Source organism: Micrasema longulum, unplaced genomic scaffold (genome assembly GCF_059751315.1).
Source record: "Micrasema longulum isolate JH-2025_06_02 unplaced genomic scaffold, ASM5975131v1 h1tg001130l, whole genome shotgun sequence".
In the NCBI taxonomy this organism is placed as follows: domain Eukaryota; kingdom Metazoa; phylum Arthropoda; class Insecta; order Trichoptera; family Brachycentridae; genus Micrasema; species Micrasema longulum.
Window position 1 is genome coordinate 290,508 of NW_028278318.1, and position 15,824 is coordinate 306,331.

Sequence of the window (15,824 nt, forward strand, 5' to 3'; positions counted from 1 at the left end):
AGTAATTACTTTAAACAATAATTTTTCCAGGTGTTTGTAGACAAGAACTAGATTTCACCCCCTGGGAGTAATAACCATTAACATATTATAACAGGGATGGCTAATATTTTATTTTTTATTTTTTTTATTTAAATCTTAAAGTAGGGCACACATATCATACATATTGTTATGTGTGTTCTAATAATAACATTGCAAATATATTTAAATTATAAATTGTTTATCACATATGTCTTGACCATTATTTTAAATTTTGACATGTTTTTTTCTTCATAAATATTTTTTTCCATTTCGTAATACTTTTTAATTGCTTTAAATAAATAATAATATTTTAGAGAAGATAGTAATATGAAAGCCTAGGAAGCTGGGCTTTAACTCTCATTGAGCTTGGGCAATCTTCCTATTTTTTTAGGATTGCATTTCTTTATGTGTGCGTGATAGAAAGGTTTCAAAAGCATTGTTCTAGTGTGCATACTAACACAAACAAAAATTAAATTTTTAATCGATTCACTGACAGGCACTTAAATATTAGTATAGGCCATTAACATTCGAACACAGTTTACTTTTGTTATAAACAAATAAATAAACTAAAGTAAATTATTTAAATTTATTGCAACAGAGAGAAAAAACATTTTTGACCGGAGAATATGGAAGTCTAGGCATTTACAGAGCTTATGGCCTGTCATTTGCTGGTTTAAGTGGTCACTTTTAGTTGTTTGTTTGGAATGTTACACATTGTGTAAAGTGACATAATTTTAAAAATAAAGGTTAGGTGATCAGTCTTACGCTTTAATTCAGTCCTGGAACAATGAAATATTGCAGTTAAAAAAACTTTTTAAATCAATATTTCACATGCAATCTCCCGGGAATCTAAGTCTAGACCTCAAGAATGGTAGGCTAATGCCTTAGCCTCTACACAAAGAGGCGGACTTATCTTCACTCGATTTCCTTTGAGAGCAACCATCGAGTTGAAACCACTTGTTCTACCCTGAACCCTGTAAAATAAAACCAGAACCCTCTGGTTTTATTTTACACACCTAACTTTTTTCTTCATCCGCCTGGACGCAGATGGAATAAAAAAATACGTATTTTGTTATATAAATAAATTGAATCTGCGGTCCTGTTTTATCAGATAGATCAAAATATCAAGGCAGGTCACGTCAAAAGCAGATTAACCGAACAGCATGTATGACAAGAGATATGAATGTGGAAGAAGCTAGAAATGTATATCAGAATAGACGGGGGTGGTGGTTCACAATATTTGTCCACCCCTACGGGAAAATGGCGCAATGGTCGTAATACTAACAACTTATTATTGTTATTAAAAACATTTTTCACTTTGTGGTATGACATTTTACACTTACATGTTTATAAATTTGTATTACCCACTTTAATTTTGAGTTACACTTTGACCGGTTTCGAGGTTACTAGCTCATCGTCAGGAATTAAACTTACTTACAAATTGTATGAACGAGACAGAAAAATGAAAGAAATAAGATCAAATGAATCATAACGGGAGTATTTTTAAAGGAGGACTCGAAGTTAAATTTAATTGATTTTATTTATTATTTGAAGTTTTTGATTGATGGCTTTACTAATTTCTTATCGTTCTAAATTGTCTAAACAAAGATCTATTTTATTGACATCCAAAATTTTTAAATAATAATAATTGAAGTATGAAGTAGTAAGTAAGTATATAAAAGTAATAACTTTTAAAAGTCATATTATTACTACTTCAAATATACAATTTTTAAATTGCATTGTTTATTACAGATATTTCTCTTTATAATTACTTGTAAAACCCATTTTAAAGTAAACATTAAGTATCATTAATTCTCTCCAATTTAATTGGAATTCAAAATTTACATTCCCTTTTTAGGCAAATTTGGTAATTCTTGGTTGCAAAATACTCGCCGTATTTCCATATTGCTATTTATTTTGTAACAGCGCAATCGTTTTTTTAATGTGCGTACCAATTTACATTTTTTTGCTGTGCTACAACCGTAAGATCTGTTTCCTAAATTGACTGTTTAAAAATTATAACTTTTTCAGGAATCCATATTTTTTTCTTTTTAAAAAAAATAAAATATAACTTTATTTTATTTTTACATCTGATCATGTTTTTCATTCTTTATTTAATTCTTAACCATTAATTACTTTTGCAAATTTTCTACATTTTTTTTCTTTAATTTAAATTTTTTAACAACTTCTATTTATGTTTATTTTCCTTCTCTTTTTTGTACTTAAATTAATAACCTTACATATAATAACTTTTAAATATGGAAACGTCACTGGCCCATTAGAGTTAAGTCTAACTGTGTAAAATAAAAAAAAACTATGTAAGTTCACTGATGTTTGTGAAGTTACAGAGCTGAAAACTTTAAAAGCTCTAAAAGCTCTTGATAAATTACCTGGTTCATAAAGAAGTATAGAAATTGAAAAAATAACATTTTCATGCGTTGCCTAGTATGTAGGTGAAATAATTCAATTAGATGAATCTCACCCGCATAAATAAAATTTTCAGTTCTTTAACTTCACAAACATCAACAGATGAAAGAATAGAAGGAATATGGATGTTCAAATATAGGCAGAATGGTGAATGTTACACAGTGTGTAAAGTGGCCACTCAAACCAGCCATTGACAGGTCATAAGCCCTGTAGATGCCTAGACTTCTATATTACCTTTTCTTAAATGTTCTTCATATCTGTTGTAATATGTTAATATAAACAGCTCCCCAGGGAGTTTAATCCAGTCCTTGTCTACAAAAATTTGGACAAACTCAAAATATTGTTACTATGTTTTGTTTATATGATATGTAATGTAAGAAAAAAAAAACAAATAAATAAAAATAGTTAACTAAATGGTATAATAATCCAAAACCGTTTGAGACCATCTAAAAACTTCAATCTTGACTAACCAACAAACAAGAATTATGACTTGGCCAATTTACCTTGTATGCTCACTAAATATCTGTTGTAGCATAGAGCCTGTTTTTTCACTTCGACTTTATTTTAGCATAATCAGAAAATACCATTTCGCATAAATAAGTTGTAAAAAACGTAAGTTAAAATAGTTATACCTTGTTTTGACACATTCGTGTACTCTTCTTACAAATTTAATCTGATGTAGTCTTTATTTATAATATTCTTTAATAATGTGCATTTTTCCTCTTTTTATTTTGTTGTGTCTCAACTCAACACAGGGCATCTCATAGAATTGGGGATAAGGTTTTTTTTTTAATATGTATATTTATATGAGTAAATAAAAATTAATTAATTAATAACAATAAATAATTTTTGCATTTTTGTTTCAAATCAGAGTTGCTTATTAAATCAACTAGATCTCCGTAACCACTTGCGATTAAGCCTAGTTTTTCTTCTGAGCCCAGGAATCGTCCTTACTGAATTTGGGAAAATATTGCAAAAAAGTTGTTTTCGTATAGAATTACTCCATTTATTTGCAAAATACCTATTTAGGCTCCATGGAACAGTGGTGTTCCGCAAAACATAGTTTGGGAAATCCAATGTAATTAGTCAATGTGATTTGTTTTAACAATGCTTAAACAATTTTTAAAAAGAAAATCTTGATTATTGTTAAGTAAATAGTTAAAATATAACACTCCTTGAGATTGGCGACGTTCAAATAAATGTTAAAAGAAATATGGCATAAAAATATCAAGCAAGTAAATCGTAGAGCTAGAAAAATGTAATTTTTTTACCGTACGCGAGTTTTTTTTACATAATTGAGTCTGTATAATTGAAAAAAAAAATTGTGTTATAAAAAGTTATGTCTTTATATTTTCGGATGTACGATATTTAAAAAAATAATCACTTTAGTTGTATTTTTCAAAACTGACTGATTTCTAGAAAAGTTCATTATTTGGATTAAAAAAAAAAAAATGTTCTGGAAATAGTTCACATAGAAAACCACTTTTATTTAAACTACACAAATACCTTAAATTAAATATGTCAACATTTTTTAAGTCCTGAAATCTGTATGATGTCATACAAAATATTTTTTTTTATATTTTAAAGACAGTCGTTTTCACAATTCCTTTTTTGGTTTCATAACAAAAAAAATCGTTTGAAATTCCAGGGAACAAGTTAAAACAAATCGTTCTTATTTTCTGCCTATTGGAGCGCTATTTTCAAACGATTTACCGAAACCGCCACTGTCTTTTTATGTATATAAATTCCAATTCAGCCCCATAATACGATTATGGGGTAGGCTGGAAAGGGTAACTACATTGCCTGGTTTTATTCAATTTTAACAACGAAACCCATGGTAAAGGAAAACAAGGGGAAATAGGTAGAACCCTAAATTAAATACCTATAAGGAGCCATCTAGGTAACATACTCGTATGAACATACGCAGTTACTGCCATTTAGAACATATTGATCAAAGACGACCTTTAGTTGAATTCAAAATGGACCTATTCCAAGATACAAATTTAACTTAGACAGATTTAAAAGACATCAAATATTCCAATGTAGCATATTTTAAGTTTATCCAAATTTTTGTAGACAAGGACTGGATTCAACTCCCTAAGGAGCTGTTAACATTCACATATTACTACAGAGATGAAGAAGTAGATGCCTAGACTACTATATTACTTTCTCTAAAATATTCTTCATCTCTGTTGTAATATGTTAATATAAACAGCTCTCCAGGGAGTTGAATCCAGTCCTTGTCTACAAAATTTTGGACAAACTCAAAATATTGTTGATAAATCCACCTGACTTATGAAGAAGTATAGAAATTAAAAAACTAAGATTTTTAGGCGTTGCCTAGTAAGTAGGTGAAATAATTCAATTAGAAGAATCTCACCCGCATAATTAAAGGTTTCAGTTCTTTAACTTTACGAACATCAACATATGAAAAAATTGAAGAAATATAGATGTTCAAATATGGGCAGAATGGTGAATGTTACACAGTGTGTAAAATGGCCTCTTAAACCAGCCAATGGCAGGTTATAAGCCCTATAGATGCTTATCTTCACTTATACAGATCTACTTTTATGCATCTGGTTAATGTTATCACTGTAACTCTTAAAAAAAAGAGATTAACTCTTGTGCTTAGAGAGTGACTTACACTGTTGTAGTTGTTTATTTATAAAAGTTTTTATAATTTTGAATATACAAGTTAAAACTGAGAAAAAAAACAGAATATATACAGAAAAAAACATAAAATAATAATACATTCATACTAATTAACATTTAATGCAGTTTTTACACGTGTTAAAAAAAATCTTTAAGCTTACTTTAAATCAACATTCATCAATATTCCTTCGACCCTTCTGTTGACGTGTGTGAAGTTAAAACCCTGTGGATGGCCAGACTTCTATATTTTTTTCTGTAAAACGTTATTCGTGTCTGTTGTTGGTCGAGGTCGAATCCAGTCTTTGTCGTTAAAAATTTGGACAAACTCAAAACATTGACTGATACAATATGTATTTTTTAAATGATAATGGACCTATTGCATTTGAAAAAGTTAAGTGGAAGACCGATCAACCAGTATTGCGACACTGTTGTGACATAAAATAATAGTTACTCGTATTATTATAGAAATTAGAAATTAACAACATTAAAACCTCAATTTTAGTTGTATTTGTATGTAACACTTTGTTTTACGTGTCCTACATATTATAAAAGGTTAACCCACAAGTTTGCGTCCTTTAGCATGCTTATTTATAAAGCTTACATTATACCGTAGTTTTCACTTTCAAGGCGTTTTCGAAGTGATATAATCTGAATAACGTGTTTATAGACAAAGTTCCAAATACTATTATAACGTTATCATGTGTAAATGTGCGGAGACATTATCTGATACTAATACTGAACGTGAGATAGTTATTTGTATATGCGAAAGGGTAACCATATTAAATGCGGGCAACAAAATAAACGGCGCACTAAGCACAGTTATTGCCAATAAAAATATGTCAATAGAAGCTTAAGTCGCAGGTGCGATTACCGCCAGTTGCAAGAAAAAAATCCAAGAAAGATTTTTTTCTCAATTGGTCTGGGTGTTGTGGTGTTTTTTTCACTACCTTCTTCCATATACCCTCTATCCCATTTGCTTATAAGCCTCAAAATAGAGGTTTAGTGGGTTATTCCTTAAAAAAAAAAACGCAGTAGAAATGCGATCTTTTAGATTAATATGAATGTATGACAGGGTTACAAATTATGAAATCAGGCGAGAGCGTAAATTTTAGTCTAGTGTAACTGATAAAATCAAGAAAGGGTCTCTGAGACGGTTAGGTCGTTTAGAAGGAAAGCATGGTAAAACAAGTATTTATGGCAAAAATAAACGGTAGCGTGAAACGAAAATGACCAAGGAAGGCGTAGGGTGATCAGAAAAACTAAAATGTTATGTCTGGTTATGTCAAAACCAGACAAAACTGAAGGGCATGTATGACAAGATGTATGAATGTGTGGTGGATAGACGTGTGTGACGGTTGATTCTCTCTGCCTACTACTACAGGAAATTGGTAGTAGTAGTAGTGGTAGTAGTAACCAGATTATCTTGTAAATTGTCAAAACATAGACGGAAACATTTTTTAAAGGATTTTGTATTGAACCAAATCATTTTATAAACTGAAAATCTATGGTTTCCTAAGAGAGCGGTGCTGTCACCCAGCGATTGTCACGTAGCGATGAACGGTGGCATAGTTAACATTTGTGTTCGTCAAAATGACAAGATGAGTTCAAATTTGACAAAAATTAGTAAAAATTACGAAATGTTGATTGATTTTGAAAAAAAAAATGAAACTTTAAACAATGTGAAAAGTAAACTATTTAAAAAAGCCTAAAAGTTAAAAGAACATTTGTGGAGAAATATTTAAGTTTACTGTTCTGACCTCCCCTCCCTCCCCTTAACCAAGAGTTTAGTGAATGGACTTGAGACTTCCATCGCAGGTTCCTATCAATGATAACACTAGGGTATTTTATGGAATCTACCCGTTGTAGAAGTTAGTATGTTTTATCACAGTAAATTTCTAAATTAAGCGTTTTGTTAGGCACTGTTCTATTATTTATACAAAATGCCAGATTTTTCGTTTTATCGATATCAAGTGTAAAAAAATTATCATCTTGCCATTGTTCAACAAAGATTATACCACAGTTTGCTTTCTGAAAGACAGAGTTTCAGTCACCAGCCTTAAATAACAAAACCGTGTCGTCGGCAAACTAAATAATTTTTCCGGCATTATTTATTTCGCAGACAGTTTATTTATACTAAAAATAAGAGTAGTCCCAGAACGCTGCCCTGTGGGACTCCAAAAGTAAAAATCGACTTTGTACTTTGCGCTTTTCCCTGTGATGTATGAATTACTGTTTGTTGTGATCTTAGGGATACTAAATATTTGAGTAATAGAAGAGCTGTATGCCAATACGTTACGTTGTATTCTTGTAGATGTACCTATTTGCTGCAACACAGGGCTCTTGGCCTCAGAGTTAGGGATACGTATTTTTTTTAGTTTGAATATATATGTGTTTGCATAAAAAAAAAAGAAATATACTAATAAAGAAACATTATCAAACTTTAAAAACCAATTAAACATAAAAAAAAAAAAAATAATTAAGTTTCTAGTATTTTCAATTGTTTTTTTTATATACTCGTAAATGTTATTATATTTTCATTTTAATTTGGATTTTTGTATTTGTAAATTATTTATGACGTGTGCGTATGTAAAAGCCCTTAGGACGTTAGTAAATAAATAAATAGTTTTATGTTCTTTTAGTTGAGTTTCTTGTTTATTAGTTCCTTCGTGTAACTGTTGTAAACAACTTATATTTAATAAAAAAATAAGACTCAGGACCAGGACTCTTGTAAATAGTTAATTTTGCCTCCTGCAAACGTGATTTTGGCATTTATTTTGTGATTGTTAAAAAGCACCTTTATTTTCACACATTTGCCTGGTTTTCTGATAAATATTTTGCCTCTTAACATATTACAACAGAGATGAAGGACATTTTGAAGAAGGCAATATAGAAGTCTAGGCATCTACAGAGCTTATGACCTGTTATTGGCTGGTTTAAGTGGCCACTTTACACACTGTGTAACATTCACCATTTTGCCCATATTTTAACATCTATTTTACTTCGATTCTTTCATCTGTTGATGTTTGTGAAGTTAAATAGCTGAAACCTTTATTTATACGAGTGAGATTAATCTAATTGAATTATTTCACCTACATACTAGGCAACGCCTGAAACTGTTATTTTTGTTTCGTTATTTGCGGATACCATTATTACTCGTACCTTTCACCTACCTTATTTCGTATTTTTCAATCGTCATAACTTCCGAATAAAATACAGGGGCAGTTTGTTGGGCAAAATACTTAGGTTTTAAAGCAAAAGCAAAAAAACCTTAATGTTTTCTCTTAGAAGTGGTTTATTAAGAATATCCTAAGTGTTTATTCCACAAAGTAAGGTAGAAAGTACTCATATGTGCATATTAAATGTAATGTTTTGGCGTTGAAATAAATGTTATGGTTTTAAAAATAAACGGTATAAGTGCTTGATATTGATTACACTTATACGTTACATGTACAACATTTTTTAAAGTTAATGCTTGCTTTGCTCTTAAATAAGAAATAAAAACAAAGAATGCTGGTTTGGTTAAATAATACTGACCGACTAAAGTTTCGGGCGCGGTTTTGGCTGCAGACAAGAATTGGCGGAATCTTCGGCTCAGCCGAAACCTGCAGTCGGAATGTATCGGATAGCGTTCAACTGTACTTGGCTGGATAATTAGCAGAATTTTAGGAATTGAATTATTGTCCATTTAAATAATTATTTATTGAATTGCCATTGTCTAACATGAAAAATAAAAAGTTATTATAAAAACACACGTAACAATATGTATGATATGTGTGCCCTACTTTAAGATTTAAATAAAAAATTAAAAAAATTAAAAAATAATATGGAATCCTAAGCATTAACAGAGCTTATTAAGTGTCATTGACTGGTTTCAGTTCAGTGCCATAAATCGACGTTTATTATAGGGAATAATATAACATGACATGTTTTGTTTGCAATACAGTGACATGGTAACTAATACAATTAAGTAACAAATAAACTAAATCAAATTGTAGGCAATCATATAAGACACTGTCTATCCTCATTAGATATTTATCAATACCTGTTCTGAAGCAGGCAGCATTTAACTTTTTCTATTGAAAAAATACAGGAGTTAAATATAATTTTAATTCTAGTATTGATAATATAAAAAGATTGTGATTATTTTCTTAAACAATATTTTAAAATATGAAAATATTAGAAAAACGGAATATAAAACTGGCAAAGTGTATGAAACCGAAAATAAAAACCGAAAAAAACTTCAAAAAGGTGTAACCTGGTAGAAAATAATAAAATTTAATGTGAAAGTAATAAAAAAAAGTTTAAAAGAAACCGTCAAATATCTACACATTAACAAAAAAATGTGGTTTAGGTGGTAACATTACAAACTGTCCAACGTGAATCATTTTTACTATGCTTGAATATATTCTTTCATCAGTTGATTTTTGTAAACTTAAACATTCATGGATGTGGGTCAGATACATCAGACTGAATTATTTCACCTACTAAGCAAAACCAGAAAATATAATTTAAATGTTATACTTCTTTGATTTAAAATATTACATCTAATAAAAATGAATAAAGATTGAATATTTTTTTTTGTTTGCCATTCGGTTTTTTATATTATATTTGCTACTTTCTAAAACATCATTTTTGCTTTTTTTTTAAATATTCATTTCTTTTAACAAATAATACAACACATTTGGTGGCCTCCGTGGTGTAGTGGTCAAGACGCTTGACTCACAGACGGAAGGTTCCGGGTTCGATTCCCGGTGAGAACACAAAAATTAAATGTGATTTTTCTCAAGCCTGGGTGTTCTGTGATGTAATTCACCGCTGTAATTGGGCCTCCTGGCCTGTTGTGGTGCAAAAATAAACTAAAAAAAATAAAAATAAAATATAATAAAATACATTTATAATTGTATTTTCGTTTCCGCAAAGCTGAGGCTTGTCTGCGGGTTACAATTAACCTTTTTTTTTTTTTGTTATTGTATGATATAAGACATTTTTATCTTATTTACTATTTTCATATGAATTAACACAGGCACAGCCTAAAAAACAATAGTCGGTTAACGAATTTAAATTGTCAATTAATTTTTTATTTATTTAAACGTAAATTCAGTTACCATCAAAACATTATTTTTCGACTACTTAAGTACGTAGATTTTAAGAAATCAATACAATTGTTAAGCTTTAAATTTGTATAATTTTTAACTATCCGTTTTTATGAGTCACATAGCCTTAAGCTTAAAGCACTGATACAATTTATTAACAAATGATCGATTGGATTAACAGGCGTCGGAGCTTTCCTAAAACACAGCAAAACAGATTACAATTTTAAAACCCTACAGTTTATTTATTACTCTGACAATAGGAACGAGTGACTTCCCATCCCCTAGCATTTAATCAACTTAAATTGTCGAAACGGGTTTCCATTGTTGAAAACTGGAAATACGCCGAATGATTTTTCATGTACACTGTCGCACGTTTTACGAAACATTTACATTCCCTTAAAATGGCGAATATCCGGTTAATCCCTTAACTCCTTGCTCCTTGACGGTACAAATTTATCAAGGTGTAAAATAACTCATATAGCTCCTATATGAAATGTAACTAATTAGTGTGCCTACAACGTTTTTGTTAGTATTGTTAGAAATTGAAGAGATGGGAATTAAGTTGTGATCTGGATCGGAAAACTGGGAGAGGAATCTGTTAAAGTCACCGAAAATAATATTTATGCAGCCATTTGATTGAAGAACTATTGATTAAAGATTATCTAAAAATGTAGAATATTTATCTTCATCATCGGATAATAAATATGCTGTACAAATAAATAAATGGATACAGAGAATGCGTTTGATGTAACTTGTCACTGTCGGTACATATTTAAATATTTTTTTGTAGTTTTTGCCATTAAAGTAATAAGTTTTTAAAAAATAACTCCCGAGGATCAGTTTTGTATAGAGCTCTCACCCGTTTTGTTGTGTAAAATTGTTACTTCTCTAGAAACCAAGATAAATAGTTATAAAAGTAAATAAGCTCTTTTAAGTACAACATTTTTGTGATTTGTTTATTTGTCGGCCTTGTGGTGTAATAGTCAGCGCGTTTGCCTTCCATGCGAGAAGTCTCGGAATCGATTCCCGACAAAGTTGATATAAAATATTTACTTTAAAGGTTGTTTTTACACTAGAAGATTTCATCTTCCTTGGACTGGCGCCTGAAGCGTAGGACCGATTATCTTACCTTCCCGTAAAAAAAAACATCAAGATTCGCTGCAATTAGTGCACTAATGCAGTGTCCTATGCACCGTTAGATGCAGAAAGGGAATAATGATTATTATTTAATAAATGCGGGTTATTCATTTATTTCTGTAAATATTTTGTCAAAGGTCTCGAAAAATAACAATTTCTCATATTGCAATCTCCTGACGACAAAAATTTGCACTACTCTTGTTTTTTTATCTAAACGTGTAAACGTGTAGCCTCACAGGCATTCAACGATTTCAGTTCCTTGGTTTTAAATATTCCACACGACTGAAAGACTCGGTAGCTTCAGTTTTAGTAGCGAGATGACCATTGGAGTAGGAGGTTGCATCGTCCGATCCATCATACGTGAGCAATACACATCTAAAAATTGGCTGTAGTCTGTCAAGCTACACTTCCATTGTTACCAAACAAAATATTTTTACATTGTTTTTTTATTTCCTTGAGATTTTTTAGTGAAAAATGACAGAAAACAGTAAATCGGGATGTTCCAATAGAAAACGAGTATCTCAAAGTTCACTTGAGCAACCTACAAGAAAAATATAAGTTTATACGTTATTTGGATTTACGAAAAAAAAAACACTTTGTTCTAACTTGCCAAAGAAAAATAGAACTGTGATACTCGTATCTTCCGTGCATCAAAATAGTCAAGTAGATGAAGATACTACTAAACCCGAAATTATTCTATATTACGATTCTAGAAAAGGCGGTGTTGATGAAGCTGACAAGATTGACAAGTTCGATTTTCTCGAGTAGCCGCCAAACAAGGAGATGGACTATGGTTTTATTATATCGCATCCTAGACTCGAGTGGTATGAATGCGTACATTACTAGTCATATTTACCAGTCAAAGAATGTTGACTGAGAAGATTTTCTTAAAATTTTAGTTTGTTTGCTCGTAGTACCTCATGTGCAAAGACGTGTAATCAACACAAATTTGCCGAGAGAGCTCCGGTCGACAATGATTCTAGTTTTAGATAACAATATGGGTACAGTAGATGTCCAGACACAACCAATTAGTCAAAGGACTAGAAAAATGTGTATAAAACAAAAAAACATGGAATGACTACCTGTGTTTGTGTTGGGTGCAGGGTGCAGCAACCCTGTGTGCCTTCAATGTTATCTTCCTTTATGCAGCGACTGCTAATAATTTACACGCTAAAAGTCTGTTGTCAGAATTTTAGTTTTTTGTTACTAGAAGTGGATTTAAGTTTTTTTTGATACCTCATATATTACAATTCGAGATAAAAAAAGTTGATTTCAGTTTTTATTTAGTTTAAGATCCTTTAATTACTAAAAACCCAACTCAAGTCAAAATAGCCTAAAAATAGCCATATTAATTGACTTTTTTATAAAACTTTATTTAAATATGAAAAATTATTAAATTTAAACGTTTTTTTTTATGTAATCGACCTATTAATTGATATGTATTTATTTTGGAAGTGATTCAAAATTATTTACAAAAAAAACTGCTAATACAGGAGCCCGTGAGGCCATACGTCCATAGAAGTGATACAAAATGACGTCCATACATAAAGGTTAAAGATAAAATTCAAAAATAAAAACAAGAAAAACATGCAATTATTTTCAAGGTATATAAATAACATAATTTTAAAAAGAAAAAGTTTCAAAACAACTAAATTTATGTTCAGAGAACAAAAGGTGAACATAGCTGTCACTTCCACTATCTTTTTTTTCATAATATATGACAGCCATAAAATTAAGAGTAGTCCAGAAGGAGCGTAGAATCATATTTGAATACATCGGACTGTGTCCAATAATTCCCCTACTTCGGCTTACTTTCGCTGCGCGTATTCGTGAAGTCGCCGGGTAATGTTGCTCGATGAAAAAAAAAATTATAAGACAAATGTAAGGTAAAAAAAAAGTAATCTGTTAATTTCTCTAAAATTTTATTGTGCACGCGGAAATATTGATTGACACAACAGAGTAGATAAGTAAAGTGTCATTTAATAATAAATTATAAAGGTCATAAATTGCCCAAAACATTTAAATAAATTAATAAACACGTTTTTTTGAATAGATTTATTAATAGACATATTATTTTCAAAATAAACATTTTTTTCAAATATTTTCAGATATAAAAGGGTTTGAAGAACAATACGTCAGCTCCTGAAAACTATTTCAGGACGTTTCCTGAAAGTATTTGATTTATTATTTACCAGCTATCTAGTGACGAAAATATACGGTAGAGATATTGCATTCATATTTCAGGATCTGAAAATTGCCTTGTGTTCATGGCGTGCGTTCAATTTTCCCCAGGATAAATGTAAAAACATGTTTGTTTGATTTTGAATACTCTAACTGTGAGAATTAAAGCTTCGCTCGAATTTAGCAAAGCCAGAGCCTTTTACGCTTTTAGGAAATCCATTGAAAAACTGATTGCCTCATTTAATTGTTAATTTCATTATCAATCTGCGCTGTTTTGAAATGGTTTTATTTATTTTTACGTTTATTTAATATATGAAAGTGAATTTTTTGAATTGTAATGAATAATTTGGGTAAAATCCAAATTATTAAATTTTTGGCATTATTAATTTGACAATTGTAACTTAGTTCTCATTGATGTTTTTTTTTCAATTTAAACCAATTTATTCGATATATTTATGTATTGGGTGTTAGCACTAGTTGAGTTCGTTTTTTTTTAAAATTTAAAAGTGAGCACCTAAAGTTAAAAATAGGGTTATACGTCTTTTGAAAAAAAGAATCTGTTCCACAAGGTATTGTGCATGTTTTTAGGTTATTTGATTACAATCATTCGAAATGGAATGTCGAGTAGACAAAAAATGAATGTATTAATGGCGATAGTAGGCAATTTTAGGCTTGAATAAATTAAACTGTCGGAAAGAAAAAAAAATTACAGATAAAATATTATAAAAAAGTTAATTACATCTAATGGTATAATAAGTGATTCAGAAAATATTACTGATACTATGAATCAATATTTCAGTTCAATTGGAATGAAACTAAGAGAAAAATGCAAACAGAAAGATAAATTCACCGATACAAATAATATAAATATGATTACAACGCAAAATAGTATTTTTATTGTTCCAACTGATGTAAGAGAAATTTTAAATATAATGAGGATAGTTAAAAATGGTAAATCCATCGGCTGTGGCAGAATCACAGCAACAGATATAAAAAATATTCAGGATATTATTGCTCCTCCAATGTCTAACTTAATCAACATTTGTATTGAAAAGCCGAATATCCAAATTGCTTTAAAACTGCAACAATTATACCTGTTTTTAAGTCAGGAAGTAAAAATGAATGTGGAAACTATAGACCAATTAGCTTACTCAGTACACTCAACAAATTTTTTGAAAAAGTGCTACATACCAGATTTGTCGAATTTATTAACAAGAATTTCGATCCATACAAATTTGTTTTTCAGAAAAATAGCAATACGACAGCAACGTAAGTAGACGCTATGAATTACATAAATGATGAATTAGACAAAGGTAAATACGTGATTCCAATTTTTATGGACTTATCTATAGCCTTTGACACTGTCGATCATGACACTCTATTATGCTCGCTATTAAGATTGGGTTTCAGGGGAAATTTCTTAAAGCTAATAGAAAGCTAAATTAAGGGAAGAAAGGCAATGACAAAGAATCTTAACTATATGAGTGATAAAATTCCTATAACCATAGGGGTCCCTCAGGGTCTATATTAGGTCCCCTATTGTATTTATTGCATAATGATAACCTTAGACATTCAAATGTATCAGGGAGGTATTTTGTAAATGCAGATGATACTCTATTGATATATAGTGGTGATAATGAAACTCAACTGTAAAACAACATCAATGAGGATCGGAATAAATGTATGTACTGGTTAGATAATAACTCATTAACAATCAATGCAAATAAGACTAAATATATGATAATAAAACAAAAACACAAACGCCCCATAAAACTTAACCTAATAATTAACTAACTAACTAACTAACTAACCATCACGCCATTTCCCCGGAAGGGTAGGCAGAGAGGATAGAACGCCACACCACTCTGTCCTGGCACACTTCCTTTGCTTCCTTCACATTCATACATCTTCTCATGCACGCACGTCGATTATTCCGACTTTTCACATGACCACTTTCAAGAATAATTAAAGATGAGCAAATTAAACAAACAGAAAATGTAAAGTACTTGGGTTTAGAAGTAGATGAAAAATTAGCATGGACAAAACATATCAAAGCAGTTATAAAAAAACTAGGTCTAATTATTGGAATAATGAGAAGAACAAATGTCTTTGACAAAAGTACAAAATTAATGATATACAATGCTTTTATACTTCCACACTTTGTATATAGATTAATAATATGGTCACAATGTAGTTAACAGATGCAAAAATCAATACAAAGAACAAGGAATAAAGCACTTAAAGTAACATTTAATTTTAATAAATATACTAGAACCACAGATTTACATAGAATAACGAAAATGCTCAATCTAGAGG